General features: G+C 37.2%; 1 protein-coding gene and 1 pseudogene across 4 annotated transcripts in view; one reads left to right on the top strand and one right to left on the bottom strand.

Moving 5' to 3' along the window:
• The window catches only part of LOC146544941 (uncharacterized), a 29,461-nt pseudogene extending 6,868 nt beyond the window's left edge, over positions 1 to 22,593 (bottom strand).
• The window catches only part of SIPA1L2 (signal induced proliferation associated 1 like 2), a 134,850-nt gene that overhangs the window by 7,581 nt on the left and 102,989 nt on the right, over positions 1 to 24,280 (top strand). For all 4 annotated transcript variants that reach the window (XM_085219738.1, XM_085219735.1, XM_085219736.1 and 1 more), the window contains exon 2: positions 23,488 to 23,560. The gene's annotated coding sequence lies outside the window, so the exon portion shown is untranslated. The remainder of the gene's footprint in view (positions 1 to 23,487; positions 23,561 to 24,280) is intronic.

The raw sequence follows: 24,280 nt of genomic DNA on the forward strand, positions 1-24,280 counted from the left end.
GCAGTGTTAGCATTTGCTCATTTGACTACGTTCAGGATGCCTGTAGGTCAGAGGTGTTTAAAATTGCAACTTAAGCTTCTCCTGAGCCAATTCTTTTCTTTACCAGCTGTCTCAGCCACATCTTTCGGTATGATATTTGTTTGTGACAGCTCCAGGAATAACTGTGGGAAAAATAATAATATGCATCTCAAATATGTTAGATCCTCCTCACTGTGACTTAATACGAGATTACATGGTTGGGAGAAAAACAACACAACTAAGAAAAACCTGACAAAAACAAACTGTTCTTCATGGATACCCTGCAAGTCACCTTTGGGTCACTACGAGAACTTACTCAACTAGAAATCCAAGTCAACATATTTGTTGCATTTGTGTATGAAGGAGTAATAATTTATACAGATAAATAATAACTTCTTTTTTAGTAGTTCTTCATTCTTTGTTAAAGCATGAAATCTTTCCTTCCCATTGCATAAATCACGTATAGGGGATAACACTTTTGAGTTTCCTTGCTTTGGTGGTGAAATTAATCTCTTTCCATGGACTATATCAGCAGATGCTAAAATTTGAATCTTTTCTGTTTTATGTATCAACATTCTTCATCTCTGTGTCCCCTTCCTATAGAGGAAGAAATCTATTGCAATTGTTTCATTGTGTTTTTTTTTTTTTTTAACTTAAGCAATCATTAGATAACCCTCAGTGAAGTCCTTGAGTATCTTTACATGTTGCTTATTGATAAGTTTGTGATCTTTCTGTATGTTGCTTAAACAATAAATTCTATTAGCTAAGATTTAATATTGCTTATGGCAATTTGTTCATCATCTGTCTTGGTTTTAATCCAGGTTTTTAGCATGATTTCACAGCATCCGTACAATCAAGTCGCAGTGTTATCTTTCCAATCAGAGGACTAGAAGAATGAAAAAGTGGCTGCGTTGTCTGGCTTAAAAAGTTTATACTCAGTGGTTCATACTTTGCCCAGAGACCAGTTATAAGTGGCTGGGGACCTATCTTGTTTAGTACCTTTATCAGTAACCTAGAAGAGGAAATGAAGCCTGTCCTCATCAAATTACTGTGACATCACATTATGGAAGTTGATGTGGTCAAGAACAGTTCTCTGTGACTTAGATTGGAGGGATGGCCCATAATAAACATCGTGACCTGCAACAAGGGTAAGGTCTTATACCTGGGGTGGAGGTTGTAGAATCTCTTGGAATAGTACATGCTGAGGACTACCTGCCTGGGAAATAGATTTACTGAGAAGGACATGAGTCTATGTGCCTCTGTTCTGTGAAACTTACCGTGCAGATTGCTCTGAAAGTAATACCTCCTATTTTATTTCTGTGGAAACTGCAATGGATACTTTGAGCACAATAACACTATTTGATAGAGTAAATTCTCAGCTCCAAAATACTGGTGTGAGTTCAGTGCTTTGGGAGTTGGGTTAGATGAAGCAGTCTAATGTGAATTATTCCATATAATACCACATTCATTGATGATAGTTGGTCTGATAATTGAGAATTTTAGTTGATGTTCCACTATATTGTGTTTGTACTTCATCTATTGTGGTACAGAGTATTTCTCTGTTATGATATTGGAAAGATTTTTATTTAAGCCCAAGAAATAGTCTTTTGTACTTACGTTGTATATTCTTGGTTTAAACCAGTTGACAAGTATTCCCAAAGAAGTTATTGGCAGTTAAAGTATTTTATAACTATAATCCATAACAAAGGAATAAGCACTTGAGAAATGGCATTCTTTCAGATATATATCACTAACCTTGTCACTGAATTCTAAAACATGATTAGCAATACTAGAATTTGAATGTGTGAACATCTGTTGAACTACTCAATTGGATTTCTTCCAAAAAGATTGTCTTGCTGTTAAAGAGCAGGACAATCTGAGTTCGAAATCGACTCTGCGCCTGTCAAAACTGAATTTGTATCTAACTCTCTTGTTCTAATTACTAATTTTGTTATTGTCATATGTCTAATAATGTATGCTGGAATTACATATACAATTGCTGAAAAAGAAAATTTTTTAGTTTAAAAATCTGAAATAAAGTGTTCAGTTCTGAAAGCAAGTGCTGCCGGTATCTTTTTATGTTTAGTCTTACCTCTTAGGTTCATTAACCATAAAAAAAAAATCCAGGAGTACCTCAAAAGATTGAGATGATTTCTGTTCTTGCTCATCCAACTCCACAGTAATTTACTTTAAAATATTTGTGCTTACCAACACATTGAACAGATCTTTAGGTCTGTTTTGGTTTTTATACGTTTGAGTTGTTTAAAAAAAATCAAGATTTTATATAACATTCAGCTTCAGTATGAAAGAGAATGTAAATGTGTGCTGAGCTGAGCAAAACGAACAGGAAAGGGAATGGAAGGAATTTTCTTTAGTGTAAACCTCCTTTAAGGTGAAATAATCCTGATAGTGCTCCTCTGTTGGCAGAGGTTTACAGATTCGCTTCTGATGATTTGCTAAAGATGGGAAGGAATTTTTTTTTAAGCACCTTTTGGAAAGGATACAGAGAAACTCAGTTTGTCCTTTTGAGTCATATTTTCAACAAGAGACAAAACTTTAGTTTTATAAAATTGTCAGATATCAAAAATTGTTGAATTCTAAGTCTGATGATAAATACAAATGGGCAGTCCTAGCCTGGAACTTTCTTTTCCTGAACTCAAGTACTTGCATCGTTATTAATGTTACTACTTTATTAAACAACTGCATCATTGACCTCTTTACTAAACCAGTTCCTTTCAGTTTTGATTTACTTGTTACCTTTTTTTTTGTATTTTCGCTTGTTTGTTTTTCTTGTTTATCCATATCGTGTGATGGAAGGCTGTTCCAGGGACTTGCTTTACTGAGGACTAGAAGTTTTTTCTAACCTCTATATGAAAGACATGCTGAGATTAAAGATCCTGTTCTCAGAAATTGTCTGCGAAGGTCACCTAGTCCAATTCCCCTACAGTGAACTGGGACTAGATCAGGGTGCTCAGAGCCCTGTCTAGCCTGATGTTGGATGTCTCCGAGGACAGGGTATCCACCGCCTTCCTGGACTGCTTGTCCCAGTGCCTCATCACCCTTATTGTAAAAAATTTCTCCCTTATGTCTAATCTGAGTCTCCCCTCTTTCAGTTTGAAACCATTTTCCCTTGTCGTATCGCAATGGATCCTGCTAAATTGTCTGTCTCCTTCTTTCTCGTAGTCCCCTTTTAGATACTGAAAGACTGCTATGAGGTCTCCTTGGAGCCTTCTCTTTTCTAGGCTGAACAGCCCCAGCTCTCTCAGCCTATCCTTGTGGATGAGGTGTCCCATCCCTTGGATCCTTTGGATGTGCTCTAGCAGGTCCATATCTCACTTGTACTGAGGATTCCACATCTGGATGCAGTACTCCAGATAAGACCTCAGTGCAGAGTAGAGGGGCAGGATCATGTCCCTCATCCTGCTGTCCATGCTTCTTTTGATGCATTCCAGGATACAGCTTGCTGTATTGTGTGGGCATATTACTAGTTCATGTCTAGCTTGCCATCTGCCAGTACCCCCAAGTCCTTTTCAGCAGGGCTGCACTTAATCCTTTCTTCTTACAGCTTATACTGATATTGTGGGTTGCCGTAACCCAGGCACAAGACCTTGCACTTGGATTTGTTGAGCCTCATGAGGTTCACCTGGGCCCACTGTTCAAGCCTGTGTAGGTCTCTCTGGTTAGCATCTCATCCCTTGGGTTTTTCAACCACACTGCACAGCAATATCCTTATTTAGCTTACATACTTTTCCTTTCTTCCTGATTTTACTGTCAGACCTAATTTTTCTGAGGTTAATCTAGTAAAAAATTTAACTAGTCTTTAAATAAGACAAACATTTAGTTTTTCTTATGTGGTATGTTGACTGGGAAACAGGTCCTTCTCTGCACTTGCTCTGTAGGTTGTTTTTTTTTTTTTTTTTTTTTTTTTCTGGTTATGCCTAAGAAGAATTTAAGCAGTATTTTATGAAGAATTATCTGTGGCAAATAAAGTGGCATTGAAGCATTATTTCTACTGGAAACATTGTGCAATTTTGTGTTCTTGTTGAGTACAATGTCACGGTTATTCTTTCTGGTGTTCTGATGAACTACCAGACGGAAAAATTCTCCTTTCATTCTTGAATGAATGACTTTGCACACAAAAGTGAAATGAAATTATTCCTCAAATCTCACTTTGTTCTTTTTCAGTAACATTTTGACCTTCCTTCACAGTGCAAGTGCTTTCCAACTGTGTTATATTCAGATTTCATTAGCAGCTTCCACTTAGTGTCAAGGCCATTATTGAAAATATGAACTAAGACTGGCTTCATTATTGATCTTTGGCTTCATCTAATGAACTACGTTATTTCTAGCAGTTTTCAGGATGGTGTATTTTCTCTTGTCCTGTTTTCAGTATGGTACTTTGTCAAGTACTTTCTTTGTTTCAGGTTGTATGAACAGTTTTCTGGTTTTTGTTTTAATACCATTGATGAGTTGATCTAGGAAAATCATGCTGCTATGCAGAGCTCACAGGATCCCAGCTGAAGCATAGTATTCATTTTTATTCATTCATTTTTTCTTAAAGATAAAAAAAAAAAACAAAACAGAACTAAAAGTTGTGACAAAAACAAATAAAACCTGTGAACATTATGATCATCTTATGTGTTCTGTTAAATGGAACTAATTGTTAAGATGTGCCAAATTATGTTTAAAGATTTGGAGGGTACCACTGCTAATTCATCATTTTACTTAGCAAAGAAAGCAGTTTTTGTTTATTTTTTATTTTTATTTTTTCAAACTGTCATATCATGTCACATCTGCTCTTTCAAGGTTATGGCTGTCCTTCAGGATTTGCCTGTGTTGAAGGAAAGATTACTGCTGGAGTGGGCTCTTGGTGCAATTTTATGCCATTCACCTGAACTTCCAAAAGAATTATGGAAATAAATTGAAGACAAGACCTCAGATGTATGATCATTTTAAGAATGGAAAAATGGATTTTCTTTATGCTTTGTTTTGGTTTGGAATTATATCTAAGAAGTTACATATGATTCATTTTTTAGCTTCTGTTGTACAAGTTTGAGAGAAGTCCTGCTCTACCACTAATCTCCTTTCTTAGAACATTGCAAAAGAACTGTGGTGCTTGATCAGATACCAAATGCGTATTCAGATACTTAGAACTTATCACAGTCTATGTCTCCCCACCACCACATGCACGCTTTGTTTCATTGTTAAAGCTTAAAATATAATGTTACTGATGTGAGAGACTATATATTAGGAAGAAATTCTTTACTGTCAGGGTGGTGAGACACTGGAACAGGTTGCTCAGAGAGATTGTGGATACCCCATCCCTGGAAGCATTCAAGGCCAGGCTGGATGGGGCTGTGAGCAACCTGGTCTGGTGGGAGGTGTCCCTGCCTATAGCAGGGGGGTTGGAACCAGATGATCTTAAAGGTCCCTTCCAACCCAAACCATTCTATGATCTCTGGTGCAGTACCAGCTACCTTAATAAATTATTACCAAGTTAGTAGTGTTTTGTCTTGTAAGACATTGTTTATTTTAGCCATTAATTGCTGTTATGTACGTCTTTTTGTGTTAATGTTTTTTTTTCTCCCTACCTTTGTGTATGAATTTGCACTTCTAGAGATTAAGATACAGGAAGGAATTTAAAGACGTTTTCATTTATTGGAAAGCTTTGGTTGTGGAGGAAAGGTAGCAAATGGTTTTGTGGAAGGTATGGGGTTGAACTGTGTTCTTCTGTTCAGCTATTGATGACTTAAGGAAATAGCTGTCAGTCAGACCTATGCTTTCCAATTATTCCCCAGGAAATTCTTTTCTTCACCTCTTCTTTGAAGCAGGAACTTCAGCACACAGATGCTTTATTTTGGTTTCAAATTGTTTTATTTAACCGTGGTGTTCTGGCTCTTAGTTTGCTTCTACCTTCCCCCAAGAAACTAATAATTCAAAGTCAGCTCAAATCCTAATGGGATTACTTATTCGGGAATAAACTGATAGAAACTATTGTACTGAGCCTTTTGGAGACAGTAGCTTCAGAAGTGCTAAAACAAAATTGCAACTAATTACCAGTAGCTCAGGTGATTTATAGCAACAATATAAAAACTCTTACAGTTGAACTGACCGCAGTAAAGCCTTGCAGTTGTGAGATGTTATGAAACATCAAACTTCAGTTTCTAATTAAATGTTTATGACCTTCAACTTTTTTGGCAATAAATTAAGAAAAATTCTGTTCAGAATGCATTTTTTTTCTTAAACTATAATAACATCATTTCTACTCTTATACTCTCCTCTTCCTACATAATCTTTCCTTCTACAATAAAACTCTTTATGGCCTTTACTCCATGCTCTATTCTGCCTCCTACACCCTTCTACTAACTGCCATTATCCACTTGTGGAATTACAATCACTTTTCTTTGTTTAATAAGTGTAGGCTTATGGTACAGCAGCATAACTCATTCCAACCCTAGATATGTTACTGTACCCAGAGGGGCAGTGTGTGTTGTTCATCTAATCGGAGGTTGGAGGCAGAGCATACACCCTAATGAAAGGCAGCTGTTAACTCACAACTTCTGCCTGGAAAGTGTGTACCCAGATTTGTTTCCCGATTGCTCGTGCCTGTAAAGTTTCATGTTTAATTCTGCTGAGGGGGCATGCTCTTGGTTAGGCCAAAAGCACAGGTTACCCATTGAGTTCTGGCAAATAAGTGAGGTTACTTATCTTGCAATGTCTTGTATGGGACTAGTACAGAACCTAATCTAAGAAAATTCAGGGCAGAGTGGATTTCTTGTTGGTCTTGAATTCTTTCCTGTGATACAGTGTTCTTTCATTAATAGGCAATAGTTTTACTCTATCTTTTCAAGCAAGTAAGAAGTGAATGTTTTTCTCTCTCATCAATTTGAGGGAAAGTCAATCTATAGAACACAAGTTTGCTTGTTCTTAACTCAATGGATTTTAAGTGCCTGAATACTTTCTGAGGTACAAATCTTAGCCTTTTGTTTCTGTTTGGTACCTAGAGGATTAGCAAGCTTTATCACACAGTATGGGAACTGTTGAGTTGTGGCCTGAACCACTGACTGAGCACCTGGGGAAAGGACCTGGTCAGCCCTGGGAGCACAGATGAAGGCAGTTCAGCTGTGTGACTGGAAGGGGTGGAGCCTGGCTGCACCTCTCTTAGACCTCATTTAAGGGCTGACTGCCACTAGGGAAGAGTCTCTGGTTGGAGATCCTCCCTTGTGGAGTTTTCCCTGTGAGCCTAGATTTTTAGAGAAAGATGAGCTCTCTTCCTTTTTCTTTGTAGTGCCTTTCTATTGTGCTAGTCCCTTTGTTATTACACCTCCTGTATCGCCATCCCACTGTGTTGATCTTTCTGAGGGTTATACGTGCAAATGAAATATTTAAGTAAAGTCTGGCACTCAGGTATGATGGTAATTAAAGCCTTGTGAGTTTTTTCCAACTTGGGATATTCTGTTATGCTATGCCAAGCCTGCCAAATTTCAAGAAGCATTTGAACAAAGCTCTCAGACACAAGGTTTTGGGTTTTTCAAATAGTCCTGTTTGGAAACAGGAGATCAACCTGATGATCTTGGTGTTCATTCAGTGGGTATTCTGCAATTCTAAGCACCTTGGACCCTGCATGTCATCAACATCTCATAATTTGACCAATGGGTCTTATGTCCTGTAAAACTAGATTTTTTTTTCCTAAATACCTTGCATGGTACATACAGACAGTTTGAAGACTCGGGAGCTCTGGAAACTTTAACAGAGGCTCCTTGTTAATTCACTTTTCTTTTTTCCTCCCTCTTGTGTGACTATTGTAGCCACTAGCATGTTTTCATAACATTTTTATAATCAAAGATGAGCAACTTGCAAAGTACTAGCAGATGAAGAAAGTAGGTTAAAAAAGGTCGCATCATCTTATTAGAGTAGTTAATTATACTTGCAATCAAGTAAGTTTGCCTCACCAAACAGTGATTTTTCTCAATGAATTGATGGGCTTTAGATCCTCATTTGTTTAGCTCTCCGTACTTGAATACATCAAGGAAAAGTGGATATTTTTTTGCCTTCATGATGATCTTAGGTGCAGGGAGAATGAGGAGGCTGAGTGAGTGGGAACATGGGTTTATTAAAAATAACTTCCATACATACGAATATGTTCAAAATGTTCCCATTTTATTGTTAAATTAATAGAATAATTACTTGGGGGGAAAAAACCCTTTAGGTTTATTTTTTATATATTAATTGCTGTGTCAGATTACATCATTTGTTGTTACAATTTTTTCTTTCTTTCTTATATCAAAAGAATCCCCTTCATGTCCGTCTGCCCGTTCTTCGACTAGGTCAAATGGAGTTGTAGATCTAAATTTTGTCAGTGTTGATATTTTTGAGCAGAAAGGCATACAAAGCAAGGTTGAAGTTTGCTAACTTTTTTTGTTCATAAGTACTTTTCCATTACTATATCAAGAGCAGTTTATGACAAAATAACCTATTAATATCAGAGTTCACAAGTAGTAACTTGGCTGGCCAGTCTAACTGGCCTAACCCTATGGTCTCAATGGAACGAAAAAAGATCTGTCTGAAAACTGAATGCTATCTTTTGGAGAGAACTGATACGAGATAAACAAAAGCCCTGCAAAGTGAGCCTGTCTTTGTATAGTACTGTCACAGTTCTACAGAGCTGATACAGATTCTTTTCACCTGTCACTTTCAGTACAATAGAATCAAAGCCTGGGTATAAACTTAATCCCATTGCACTTGTCTTATTTTTGTTTCCCTAAAACCAAGTTCTGATGAACTGATGAAGGTTATCTTTCATCTTTCCCTTCATAGTCCCAAGCCTGGAATTCTGATTTCTTTTTCTTCTGTGTTTGCATAGAAAAGTTCACTGAAAATTGTTCAGTATCTCTTGGATTCAGAAATTACCATTGGATACGGTTTCTCCTGTTTTGGGGAATAAACATGTCAGACAAAAATACTGTTCCCTCCTTGTACTCTGAAATATAATGTGTGTTCTTTTCTGTTCTTTTTGTAGTCCATACATCTTTAAAGTACACTAAGTTGAAAATACTTCTGTCTTCAATAAAAAGCATCTTTGTGCCTATTTTGTTTTTAAAAGTGAATTGTTTAGAAGCTGTCTAGCTAATAATCATGACAGACAATAAATACAAATAACTTTATTGGAAGAGGAAGGCTGGATGATATTTAAGATACTTAAATCTAATAACTGTTAAGCGTGTGTATTGCAATTGTACAGTTGTCTCAAGCACTTTTTAAGTACCACTCAGTCTCATTGTTAACATTCTTGCAGTGTAGTTAGAATTTCTTGAGAATAACCTTCTACTAAAAAGAAATAAAATGCAACAGAAGCCACTGTTGGGTTTGGGACAGACTGAGTAAATGGGTGTGTGTGTATGTGCTTGTGCACATAGCAGGAATGCAGAAGGACAAAATGTGACTAACAATTTCATTGTCTGTTCCATGAACAAACAGAAAAAAGCAAACTCCTCTTAGATCTGAAGTGGATCGCTTTCTCCTTTATTCTTTCAGTGATCTTGGGTTTACAACTCAACAGAAAGAAACAAGTGATCCTTGGCCTGTAGAATCAGCTTAATATAAGATTTTGTTGGGTTTTGTTTGTTTTGTTTTGTTTTTAAATATCCCGTTAAACTTTAAAACTGTTAGAATATCACTGTCACAAAAATGGGATTACTTTTTAAGCCAGCTGATATTTAAATTGTGGAATTCTTTTGGATGTTAGATAGCATGTGTGCAAATGATGGATCACTTGACAGCTATGTTTTGTTACTCTTTATTGCAGTTTTTGGAACTGAATTTATGGTAGATAATGTCCTTAGAGGGTATAAATTGTTAAACAAATGCATCAATGAGCTAAAACTGCATGGCTACACACAAAGTAACTGATTTACGAAGCATTCTGAGACCAATTTATTCCAATCTTCCTCCTAATAGCAACTGAAACTTTATAATAGAAGGGTTTGTCTTGGTTTAGTTTTGACTCAATGGCTGAGATAAAGGCTGTATATTTCTAGAATTTTGGCAGCCTTAAAAGTTTGTTTCAGGTCAGGTTAAATTCCTTGTAGTTAATGAATATTTTTAACGAGTCCAAAGATTATATTCACTAGACTGGAGGTCAGCGTACTGAATGAGTGGACTTTTAAGGCAGAAGATGTATCATGATGTGGTGCCAAATCTACTGAGTGCTTTTCAGTCTGGGCTGCTTAGCAGAATGCAAGAAGGTGCAAAGCCTTGCTGATTTCTAAACTCTGCCCAATAATATGGAGCATGAACAGACTTGTGGCAAACTTTTTTTTTAAGCAACTCATAGGCAGCTATTACTCCTGTTTCACAAATACTCATAGCCATAACTGCTTCACAGTTAAGGCCATTTGTTTAAGTTCAGAAGCAGATGGCCTCTTTAAAAATACAAACTCAGAATGTTTTAACTGAAGACGGAATGAAAATAACTATATCGCACACGGCAATGTGAAACTGTCATTCTTGCTAATTATTCAGTAATTCAAATGTGTTGTATTTTTTTATGTCCCTCAGACATTAAAAAAAATCCTTCATAAATAAGGCCTTCACATATTTCTTGGCATGGCACGCCAAACAAGTAATTTTTTGTTTTATTGGTGGCAAGCTATTATCTATTCTTTTTCTTTGTTTCTCCTCTTGTACCATAGTGCCTATAGGATGCTACTAGTTTGGTTGTCAAGTTGGATTATTTAGGCCAGAACAAAGAGAAACTATTTGGAACCAGACAAACTATGCTGTGTTTGTAGTATGTTCTTGAAGTTTTGTTTGTAAGAACAATGGGTTTAAAAATGCAAACTGGAAATCTTATTAACAATCTGTTTAAAGAAAATAAAATAAAGAACACGCATCTTGTAAATGTAAATGGAAAATGAATCCAAACAATAAAATTCTGACTAGAAACCAAGTTTTAATTTTAAGATAAATAAGTTGCTGACTATTCTGTTAACCAGTTAGTAAAGAAAAAAGGAATGAGGAGCAGCAGTGTAGGACACAATTGTCATTAAAGGGAAATGTGAATCTCTACCTGTAGATAAATTTTATCATGTAGATCCAATTTCTGTAAAACATGAAGTTAAAGCTAAATTTTCTTACTTTTTTTTTCCCACAGTTCTACTGTCTGATTTTCATAAGATACTTAGGTTGCTCTGAAAGTAATGCCTCCTACTTATTTCCATGGAAACCTCAGCAGATGCAAAGAGTACAATAACACTGTTTAGTAGAGCAAATTCTCCACTAAAAAAACCCACTATTTTTCAATGTAGTCACCACCATTAGCCGATTCACGTGGATGACTTTATCAATGCACTCTCTGTTTTGTGATGTGACAGCTGTGCACAGCTATCTGGAATACGACTTGTCTTTCACATCGCTGTTGTCTCTAAAACACACCACCAACCACCTCAGCGTATCAATGTCCAATGTTTGATCACCATAAGCGTTCAGCAAGTGTAGATGAAAGTTAGGGGGTGCAAATTTTCTGCATGGAGGACTTCAATGCCACACCTTCACTTCATATGCACTTGTCAGATGCCTTTTGATCAGGCTGCCTCTCTGTCATGTGGCAACAAAATGGAATGGAATTATTGGAGGGAAGATTTAACCTCTACTGTTGTACCAACAACATCCACCTATGATTTTGTAGTCCAACATAATAAAACAGAAGACATTATTTTCAAAGCATGTAGATAATGAAAGATCTCACAATGCTGCACATTTGCTTTGTTGCATTTATTAGAACTGCTTGTGAATGAGCAGTCTTTGCATCTATTTCAGGGATGAGTGAAATACAGTGGTGAGAAAATTAGTTAAAATGTCTTGCACTAAAGCATATGGAAAGTGGTGTATAGGTTCTTTTTTGTCTGGCAAGTAGAATATGTGCTTGTCTGTAGTTTAAGTATGTAAATATAGGGCCTTAGTTATGATAGGAATCTAAAACACTTAGTAAAAATGTTTTTTTATCAAAGTAATTGCAGAAGAATTCATTTCCATTTGTGTGTGTATATATGTAATGTGAGTCCACTCATTGTTATGTCAAGTTTATGCTTTTATGGGCTTCACCTTTTTTTAAATTGTAAGATAACTACTATAGCTTAAAATATCCTGTGTTGCAACTTCATAAAAATTATTATTTCCCTCAGTTCACCTGTTGGGTGAAATTATGGTGATTTTTGTCTTTGTTGTAATTGACACTAGACTCACAATGTAGCTAAAATCTGTCCCCAAAATGGTGATCTGTGGATATGAGTTAATATTATATAGGTGCTGAAAGTTTTGGACTGTTTCCAAATTAGTCAATCTGAATGTGAAAGAGTATTTTTGTTAGTGTATTATAGTGTACTTCTTAGCCCAGATCTCTGCAGTTCATAGAAGGGTCATTATTAATTCCTTATGTTTTATGGAACGTCTTCCTTGTATATTCCATTATATTTTGCACTTAGCATGTGCATTTAATCTGGCTTATTCCATTCTACTATTATCCCTTGTAATTGAATGCTGACTATTAAAAGCAATGGCTGTAAATTATGAGACTCATACTTTTAGAATGAATTTGACCAGTTATGCTATTTTTGTCTTTATGCTTCAAAGGGAAGTGGAAGACATTTAAATGCATTATCTGTCTTTTCAGTGTTGGATCATAGAATTGAGGTTGAAAGAGGACTGTACAGAATTTTGAGTAGGTTTTTCAATCAAATGTATAAGTGTCTATGAAATGTGCTATGATATTATAATTCTGTTGACTGAAGAAATGATGAAATCAATTTAGTGAACTGTTTTGTTTTTTTTTTAAATAACTGGTTATTTTAATGGAGAATTATAATATGGATATCTGGAAGGTATATTAAATATTTTGATGTTAAATATCTGATTTTGTTCCCCATGGTTCAGGGGAGATGTTGAGGAAGTGGGGAGCGCCAGTAGCTTGGGTAATAGTTCCACTGCTTGGAGCACATGACCTGTCACTAGATGTTGACAGAGCGAGGCTTAGTTCTCCTGACAAAACAGCAACTAGTAGGTGACTTGAGAGCTGAGAGCATTACACAGGTACTCGACGGGCATTTACAAAAACAATAGTGTGCAGTTTTTCTCCATGATACCAGATGGACCAATGACCACAGACAGTGCTTTGGTAGGGCTCCCATTAGATGTGAGGAAGAACACTACTAGACGTGTAGTGCAGCCCAGGAATTGGCTGCTTGGAGAAGTTGTTGAATTTTACATCTTTGGAGGCATTCAAGACTCAATGAAACAAAGCCATACCTGACCTTTTCTACTGCTGATGACAGCCCTGATCTGAGCAGGAGTGTGACTTTCTGAAGTATCTTATAACCATCACAGTCATGATTCTATGATCCATGCTCAAAAACGTACAATTATACTCACTCCTTCACTTGTGGATTGGTTGAGGTTTCAGCTCCTTAAGTGTACTTATGTGGTTGTGTTGCCACTAGAGCAGTGGTACCACCTCTTAAAAACTTACCTACACCTGATTAGGTTTCTGCTCATCCTCTATTCGCTATCTTTGATTACCACATTCTAAAATGACTGTGGCTCATTTTTACTTGAAAAAGCAAGCAACTCCGTCAAGAAGGCATACTGTACACACAGTGAGGCATTATTCCCAAAGCTCTAATCCTGTTTATGAGAGAAAATAACAAATACAAAGAAAAAATCCTCTCCACTGATATTTGAAACCTGCCCTACTTCTCACTCTTGAAGAAAAACAGAGCTGATAAAGATTTTTCTTTGTATCACACAGAGAGGGGAGAAGAACAACTGAACTGAAAGCATCCTGTCTACCCAAACAAAAGTTACTGACAAAATATTGAACTGCCCTATGGGAACAGCAAAAAGTTTTTCAGAATTTAAATCTCTGTGAATGACAAACTTAGCTAAATTTGTGTTGTGAATAGCATGTTTCTTTTATAACTTCTGAATAATTTTTGCATTTTTTTTCTAACTACTTATCCCATGTCAATTGCTTTCCATTCCACTTACCTTCAATACAAAATTATCAATACTACTTCATCTTTATTGTTGACCTTTTTCTTCTACTTACTTTATAATGGATGTAGTCAGTGATTTCTGTCTTATGTAGTAACTTCAGTTCAGGCAGATAATTCATCTTTGTCATTAAAACCTTAAACTTTTACAATTTCATATTTTCTCATTTTTTGTGTTTAGTGGGTATCAAAAACACTGCAGATCTCTCATTGTGAAACTCATGTTACTCAACACATGATGTTAAAAGCACCTTTTTTTTTATTGTATGGCATGATACTCAGCTTTGCTGTGGTTATACCAAGCCATTCATAATTAAGCTGTTCACCTAATTTCTGTGGTGAAGTATGGAAGAGCATAAAGTATATTTAAAAAAAAAAAAGTATATGAGGAATGAATGCTGAGTCACTTCTGGCAGAGATCAAAGAGTCAGTACAGACATTCAAAACAAAGTGTCACTGAACAGATCAGAAATTGGCTATGTTATCTACTCTGTACTGCGTTTTCTGTGATTTGTAGTCCAAATGTGGTAACTTACAGTGCTGAAGTTGATATGGTTTCATGCTTTCTTTGTGGTCTTGATTACTATATGGTTTTGCTTCATATGAGGTCAATATGAGGTGTTGCAAAGTGGGGGAAGAAATGCCTGGAGTTGAGCATTGCTTCAAAGAAAAAGGGTGGGGAATGGGGGGGAAGGGGAAGCTGGGAATGAAAATGTTATTCATGTTAAGTACAAGAATGGCAGCATGAGAGGTGGAATATTGAAAATGTAGATATACAGATTAAATAAAGATTTAGCTCTATTTTTTTTTAATGAAAATAAATAAATTGACAACATAAAACATATTGTAGGTAAGAAGGCATCTAGTGTCATGATGGGTTATTTCTAATAAAGATCACTTTAGTATAGTGCACAGACCATTTCCCAGTTGAAAAGGAGTTTCAGAACTCAGAGCTTTCTCTAGCTTATACTTTGTTTTTCTGATGAACAACTCTCTTGAGTTTTAAAGAACTCTTCCGAGTTAGAGCAGAGCTAATTGATTTTTTTTTTCTCCTTCAGGAAAAGGATAGATTTGCTGTTGAGTGTGTATAGGAAAATTAGCACGTCCTAAAGGTAAAAACCTATTTATGTTCCCAAGAGCACTGTCCACCTTATATCACTTCTCTAACAAGTGCTCTTTACTATCCATCTCAGAGAAAGGATTATCCAAAATCATAGGTAGCTCAGCAGGTTCCATAAACAATTCTTTTCACCAGTCAATCTGAGACTTGAGTAGACAAAAGCAAATATCAAATGGATATTGCATTTCAAATAAGTACTACTGAGTAATTAATTGCATCTAATTAGCAAATCTTTCCTTAAGTATTCAGACTGCAGTGATATAATTTATTTCCCCAGGTAACTGATCATATTGCTTTCCGTTTCAAGCTGAACTGTCATGTTGTTTTTAACAAGCTCTAAGTAACTGCGTGTCTTAATGAAAATGTTTTGATTGAAACAGTGCGATCCACATGTTAACCTTCAAATTGTTTGGCCCACCTACTCCTTGTAGTTGGCTTCCTGTTGCATTGAACTGTGAGATGATGTTTGGGTCAGTGTTCTGTTTGGTTATTGAATTCTGTTCCATGTTCAGCATTCAGCTACATGTCCAGGGTTGAGCATTGCATCCATCTAGGTGGTGGATCATATCATTCCTTCACTGCATGCACAGGCACTGTTTCATAGAACTAGGAGCAATATTTACTATGACAGTGAAATCAGAATATTCTGAGTTGGAAGGGTTCCAAAAGGATCATAGAATCTAGCTTCTGACTCCACCCAGCACAGCCCAAAATTCAAATCCTATATTTGAAAACATCCTCCAAATGCTTCTTGAACTCTGACAGTTTGGTGCCCAGCACCCACTGCCCCTCCACTGACAAGGCACTCTTGTCTAAATCCTCCCAACTGGCCCTAAAATTGGAGCCTTGAGGAACTCCACTAGTGATGAGCCTCCAGCCTGATGTAAGCCTGTCTACTATCACCCTCTGAGCCCCACTCAACAGGCAATCATTCACCCATCACATTATTTTTTTGTCTAGCTATGTGCTGGATGCTTTGTCCAGAAGGATCCTATATGGTACAGTATTGAAAACTTTGCTTTAATTCAAAAAGATTTCATCAACTGACTGCCCTTCGTCAACTAGGAGGGTAACTTATCAAAAAAAAAAAAAAAGGACATTATGTTCATTAAACATATCCTTCAAGTCCTGTATCCAAGTCACTGATCAAAACTATCCATAAAATGGAGCTCTATGGAACCCCAGTAGTCACTGGGGTTACTATAACCAAATGGTCTATGGCTGATGAACTTTGGCCAGCCTGGGTCAAATAAAGTATCTTTGGCAGAGATAGTTTGTGATAGCATTAACACCCAAGATTTCTTTTCAAATGGAATGATAAACTGCTACATAATTAGTGATCTGCTTGACTGTTTTTCGAGTTGTGTTTTTCCATGCTTTGATGTGCAATAATTACTGATCTTAGAATGTAACTCTTACTATAACGGGTTTAAATATTTCTGAAACTCACAAGCATGTACAAACTGAGTTATCAGTTGTCTTGAACCAACATGAGTTATTTTTCCTTTTGCTCATGACTTCTTTTACGCTTGATTATGCTTGGTTCAAGATGGTGCCTGAGAAGAAACTGTAAATGAGGAGTATCAGCTTGAATTGTAAATAGACTGCAATATGCAACCAGCATTTGTACTATTGAAACTTGTAAAATAAGAGAGTGTTGGGTTTTTTTATTTTTTAATGTATAAATCAAGATTCTGGCCATCTTTGACCATGGTTATCTGGGTAGCATGAAATCAAGAAAAAATTATGTATTCAGAGGAAAAGCCTTGTTCATAAGTCAACAATAACAACAAAAAATAGTGATGTCCCAAACCAGATTTTTTACAAATTTTAAAGCATAGGTACTAGCTTGTGTAGCTTGTATTCCCAGGCATTGAAAAAATGTTTTATTTGATAGTATTATAACAAGAACTGCATGAAAAAGAAATGGTAAGGGTGGAGATTTGGGAGAGCTGGAATACAAAACAAATCGAGTGAACTTTTAATCAGGATTATTTGGGTCTTTGGGTTCATGCTTTTACTACATTTCACTTTCTAAACCTTGGTGACTTGTCTTTCTGTGTCTCATTACCCAGAGCTAAAAAGAAAGCACCTTGTGGATCTTGCTTTTGGCTTGTTCATTTTTTATTTTTATTTTGTTCCATAGTGAGGCATGCTGCTACTTCCTTACTCTTTTGTTTTCTGTTTCTTGGTCTGTATTTCAAAAAGAAGCAGTGTGTTTTCTTTCTGAAATGAAGAATTAGAATTACAATAGATTTCATGTCTGAAACACCTGCACAGTAAGAAATGAAGCAGAACTTTTCAGCTCTGGCTGTTCCATGGTGAGGTTTCTGTTGCCTTTCCTTCCTGTAAACAAAGGCAGTCACTTGAAGACTGGGGAATAGGCTGTTTACAGGATATTTTCTGTATGAAAGGAAGGAAAAGTGCCTTTACAGAGATCAACCTATTGTGTTGGGAATATTGGAATTTATATGGAGATAAATTGAGTTTAGCTTTTTGAGGGGAAACAGGCAGGAAAACACATGTAATCAATTCAGTCTTGACCCTGAGAAGTGCTAGATAACCCCTTTAGTTGCTGAAATCAAAGCAGGAGTTAGAACATGAGACACACTGGTTTAGTCAAAAATCCTAATGATCATTTTAGGAACCTGATCAGATATAGGCTACACTTCAGAATAAAAGGTAAGAGTTTATGGAATTTGGATTTTATTTAAAAATCAGCCACGACTGAATTACCATCATTGTTCCTAAAAAAAAAAAAAGTCATAATTAGTTTGAGAATATGTACTGTCCACACATACATTTCAAAATTCTACTTGACTTGTGATATATACTAACAATAATTCTCATGTGAATCATGTTGTTTTATTCTTGCTTATGTTGTGAAATTAATTTCTGTGGCTAGTTATTTCGTTTTCATGCATCTTCTCTAGCACCAGCAGGAATCTTTTATAGCTGATAAGAACTGTGAATTTTAGGCATTTTAATTATCTCCAAATATTTCAGAATAATCTGGTTTTATTGTATATGGGAACTGTTGAGTCGTGGCCTGAACCACTGATTGAGCACCTCGAGAAAGGACCTGGTCAGCACTGGGAGCACAGGTGAAGGCAATTCAGCTGTGTGACTGGAAGGGGTGGAGCCTGGCTCCACCCCCCTTAGACCCCATGTAAGGGCTGACTCTCACTAGGGAAGGATCTCTTTCTGGAGTTCTCCACTGCGAGCCTAGATCCTCAGTACAGGTGAGCATTTCTTCTTTGATTGTCTCTCTTCCACCATGATAATCTTTCCAACTATAACACCTGTAAAGTACCATCTTAACCATGCTACTCTTCCAACTGTACATTTGTTGACTGTGCATATGGAGACCTCATGTCCAGGTTATACAGGGTCTTGGGCAGCCTGGTCTGTGTCTAAGTGTGGAGGTTGGAGGTCCTGCATGCGGAATGGAGGAGTTGAAGCTCTGTGATCCTTTTTGTCCCTTCCAACCTGTGTCATTCTATGATTCTGTGATTCTGATTCTGTGTCTATATGAGAGCTGCTCTGAAAGTAATGCCTCCTACTTTGTGATGTCAGAGACAGATGGTGTTATGGCAGCAGGGATTGAACCTTCCCACTGATATTCCATTCTGTTTCATTGTTGTCTGACAGATAACAGCGGAGGGGGCAGTCTGACCAAATGGCATCTGACATAGTAATGCATATGAAGCAAAGGTGTGGCATTGAATTCCTCTGTGAGGAAAAGTTGCACCTGTTGACATTTATTGATGTTTGCTGAAGACTTCTGGAGAATGAACAGTGGATGTGAGCACAGTGCAGTGGTTGTTTAGTGGTGCATTTCAGCAGTGGTGACAGACATGGTTTCCCATGTCTGCCATGTTTCGGTTGACCATGCACAACTATCACACCAGAAAATGAAGAACATCTTGATCAGTTTATCTATGTGAACTGGCTAGTGGTGGTGACTATGTTGAAAAATTTTTTTTAGCAGAGAATTTGCTCTATCAAATAGTGTTATTGTACTCTATGTATATGTTGTAGTTTCCATGGTAATAAGTAGGAGACATTTCTTTCAGAGTGACCAGTGTATATAAGCTGATAGGATAGACAACAGATTTGCCTAGGAAACAGGCAAAATAGTTAAAAGTAAACAGCTAGTGACAAATTATATTATATGCATATTTCCTCTATTTTATCCATAATTTCTCTACTGTAGTCAAGTGTGTCCAAGATACTTCAGACTTGCTATATAAATCATAGTGAATGTGCAGTGAGCTGTTCTGGGTGTCTTGCTATGGAACTCATCCATGTAGTGACCATCTGTACGGTGTTCAGAGCACTTGGAAGCCAACTTTAGAACTAGGCTTTTCTGACCTGGATGCTGTCCATCTAGGCCATCCTTTCTGGACAATCAGTTTTTTCTCAATAGATAAAACGTTTTTCTTTTTTCAGAGGAAGAAAACTTGCCAGGAAAAAAGTCAGTAGTCTGGTACTAATGCTCTGCTTTTCCTGTGGTAGGAAAATAGGAAGAGAAAATACTAAAAGATTGGTCATAAATAACACCAAAGGTTCAGGAGGAGATTGTTTTCACATGAGGTTTGAGAAGGAAGGAAGAATTTGTGGTGATTTAATGTCAAGCATTATATGCTTTGTATTCCAGCCTTTTTTTCTGTTTCTCTGTTCTCTGTTTTCTGTATTGTACCAACTAGTTGTGGTTATAGGAATTTGAGATCAAGGTGAGTGTATTTCTAACCTTTGAAAATGGTGTGCAGTATATGGCAGGCAACAGTTTGAATGTCTGACCTTTTGCCAAATGGGAATTATGGTCATTGGCCTTCTTAAACTTACATTTTAGATATCTTAAATGAGCATTTCTTTGCCTTGTTGTTGGCCAAGTTGGCTTCCTCAGTGATGTTCCCTGTAGAAGCAAAGCCCTGGCTTTTGATTCCAGGGGACACTTAGAAAAACACTTAGAAAGAGAGGACTAAAAGACCTACAGAACAGATACATGTATTACTTTGTGGAGGAAAAAAAGCAATCTGGGTTGTACTCTAGGAATAGTGAATAGATGTCCAGATGTATGATAATTGTCTTACTCAGAGGATTCTTACAAAGTCTAATATTACAAATAAGTTTTATGGTACATTAAAGAAAATAAGCATGGTTTCCCCTTGTTTCTGATATGCAGTTTGTTACCTTAAATGAATTTAAAGGAACTTTTGTTTTGAATAATTTTTCAGTTGTAGATCTTCATGCATGTAGGACAAGATACTATGAAGAAAACTCATAGAATGTTGGTAAAACCATTAATTCTTCTTACATATGCCAATTTATTTTTCTTCTCAGTTCTTAATTTGTTTTCCCAGTGCAATGCTCTGTTTTCAAACTCTGGATTAAAAAAATACCAATATGTGGACAAAGGCTAGTGTTTTCCAATTTGTCTATCTCTTGAAAGAACCGTGTAATTCTCTGAAGTTACTTTACTTTATGGATCAATGGATTCTACATTCTACACTCATAAGTAGGCAATCAGAATCATTTGTGACAGGGTGTTTTTAAATTTTTTATTTTTATCTAACATAGAACTCTTAGAGTTGGAAAGGACCATAATATTTAGACTTGCAGTTTACTTAGAATCCTGGAACTTTTTGTGCTTTTTCATTGTGATATTCTGTAAAATACTTTCTAGAATTATTTTTATCCTTTTGGTGGTTGTTTAATAGAGGAAATAGCATCGCTTCCTGCTGTGTTTCCCTTTCTTTCAAAATGAATGTAGCATTGTATATTTTCAAGCTCAGTTTTACTATCTGAGATCATGATAAAATAAACTCCCTTTGAAACTATGTTAACTCAGATAACATATGTAGCTAGTTAACCATAATGGTCGATAGTGATATTATGTATGTATCTCTGTATGTTGGTCTTAGAGACCTATCTGAAATACAATCAGAGAATGGCATCGGTTGAAAAGGACCACAGTGATCATCTAGTTTCAACCCCCCCCGCTGTGTGTGGGTTTACCAACCACTAGACCTGGCTTCCAGGAGCCCCATCCAGCCTGGCCCTGATCACCTTCAGGGATGGAGCATCCACAGCATCCTTGGGCAACCTGTTACAGTGCATCACCACCCTCTGTGTGGAAAAACTTCCTCCTAGTACCTAACCTAAACATCCCCTCTCTCAGTTTAAAACCATTCCCCCATGTCCTACCACCATGTAAACAGTCATACCCCCTCCTGTTTATATGCTCTCTTCAAGTACAGGATAGCCACAATGAGGTCTTCTTGGAGCCTTCTCTTCTCCAAGCTAATCAAGCTCAGTTCCTCAACCTTTCTTCATAGGAGAGGTGCTCCAGCCTTCTAATCATCTTAGTGGCCCTCCTCTGGACCCATTCCAAGAGCCGTGTCTTTCTTCTGCTGGGAGTCCCAGGCCTGGACACAGTACTCCAGATGGGGCCTCCCAAGAGCCGAGTAGAGGGGGACAATCACCTTCCTCTCCCTGCTGGCCACTCCTCCTTTAATGCAGCCTAGAACACAGTTGGCCTTCTGGGCTGCAAGTGCACTGCTAGCTCATGTCCAGCTTCTCATCTACCAGAACCCCCAAGTTCTCTGCGGCGCTATCTCAGGGAGATCTTCTCCCATTTTGTTTAAATACCAGGGATTGCCCCAGCCCAAGTGCAGCACCTTGCATTTGGCCTTGTTGGACCTTATTAGGTTCTCAAGGGCCCTCTTCTCTAGGCTGTTCAGGTCCCTCTGGATGGCTTCCCTTCCTTCCAATGTATTGACTGCACTGCTCAGCTTGGTGTCATCTGCAAACTTGCTGAGGGTGCGCTCGATTCCACTGTCTATGTCACTGATGAAAATGTTGATGAGCACTGGTCTCAAGACCATCCCTTGAGGGACCCTGCTTGTGATCGGCTTCCACCCAGACACAGAACCATTGATCACAGCTCTTTGGCTGCATCCAGCCAATCAATTCTTAATCCACTGAACAGCCCATCCTTCAAATCCATAACTCCCCAATTTAGAGAGAAGGAGGGATTTGAGGGACCATACCAAAGGTATTGCAGAAGCCCAGGTAGATGACATCCGTCTCCCTTCCCCTGTCTAGTGAAGCTGTCACTCTATCATAGAAGGCCCTGAGATTGGTCAGGCACAATCTGCCCTTGGTGAAGCTGTGCTGGCTGTCTCAGATCACTTCTTGGTCTCGTATGTGCCTTAACGTAGCTTCTAGGAGGATCTGCTCCATGATCTTCTCAGGCACGAAAGTGAGGCTCCCTGGCCTGTAGTTCCCTGTGTCATCCTTTCTCCCTTTCTTCAAAATGGGAGTTTCCCTTTTTCCAGTCACTGGGGACTTCACCAAACAGCCATGATTTTTCAAATACGATGGAGAGCAGCTCGGCAACCACATCAGCCATCTCTCTCATAACTCTAGGACAGATATCATCCAACCCCATAGACTTGTATAAATTCAATTGCATGAGGAACTTTCAGACTTGTTCCACTGTTACAGTGGAATGGAATCCACTCCCCCCACCTTCACCTAGAGGTTCAGGGTCCTCTATAGTAATAATAGTTTTAAATATATTTTACTTCTTTCTGAATTAGCAATATTTTTCTGTATGTTTGAGATAGAGTTATTAGTTGTTAGTTTAGACATCTTTGTTAATGTTTCAAGGGCTTTTTTTTTTGCCCGTAGAATGTGAAGTTTAGAGTGTTTGATGCTCTGTTAGCTGGAATTCTTTCCATAAGTTGTAGCAGAATGCTTTTTAAACTTTGAGGAAAGAACTGACTACTATCTTTCTTCAAAATATTTTATGAAACATCATGAATTTGTCTGACTTGTAATTGAAAATATTACTGAGCTACTTGCTGCAAAAAATATGGTTCTACTGTGCACCCTTTATCATGACCATTGAAACAGAGCCATAAGGAAACAAGCTGATAGTTCTGCAGCTAGTTGTTTATTATACCTTCTCCCTACACTTCTCCCCAGCAAAGCTTTTTTTTTTTTTTCCAATTTATTGCTTGGAACTTGAACAAATAACATCTTTAAATTCTCTGTTGCCCCACATAAACATGATATGTGTTGCACTATGTTGAATTTTTAAGCCATTAGTGTTTATTTATATTGTATTTCCATATGCTATTAGATTCTCACACTAATGTTGTTCTGAAGTTATTGTGTTGGGCTTTTTTTTTTTTTTTACTTATGCCTTAATATTACAAGTGGACATATTTGCCTAAGAAACTAATGAACAAATGAAACAACAACCAAGCTGAACCTGTCTCATTTCACTTGCAGGTATCTCCATATTACTTAAGTTAGAGAAGAAGCGACTCAAGTAGGCATCCTTTGAGAAGCTTTCTAACCAAAGGTAAGCAAGATTTTTAACCCGTGACAAATATATTTTTGGTGTATCTGTTTTATAGCCCACCTTTTAAGTAAACTGGCATCTGTGTTTCTGTCTGTCTTGATATTTGACATGTCAAAATCTGTATTTCTTATAGATCTGTTAAAATGCTTCTAGATATCCTGAAGGGAATTGCTCATAAAGCTCAGCATACAAGTGAAGTTCAGTCTTTTTTCAGAAATCTGTAGTTTGGCAGGTTGCTTAATATTGGAGCATATGGTATCATCACTGAAGCTACAGTTATCATACAGATGTTATATAGAAGAACTCTTGCATTCCTTAATGCATAGGATAAGCACAGATATATATATATATATTTAATTATTAAATTTTGGTCATTTGAAAGCTCTTAACCTGGCCTTCCTCTGGAAAAGAGCTGATATGACCCGCAACATGTCACTCTTCTAGTATGTTATGCTAGTGTCTTTTTAAGGGCTAATTAAGCTGAGTGTAGAAAGTTCTAAGCCTACAGTTGCCAAAAATTACCTTGATGTGTTCTGTGACAGGAATTATGAGGTGAAGTCATCTTCCTAAGCTCCTAATTCTGCAAGCTCCTTGATCTAGTTGAATTGGGTTGCTTATAGCTTTAGCAAGTCGGTAAGCTTTAGAAACACTTCATGTTTGCTCAGTGCAGTCAGACTGTCATCTGACAAAGGTATGCTCCCTACATCATAGTGAAGAAAT

This window comes from Meleagris gallopavo, chromosome 2, assembly GCF_905368555.1.
Source record: "Meleagris gallopavo chromosome 2, MGAL_WU_HG_1.1, whole genome shotgun sequence".
Classification (NCBI taxonomy): Eukaryota; Metazoa; Chordata; class Aves; order Galliformes; family Phasianidae; genus Meleagris; species Meleagris gallopavo.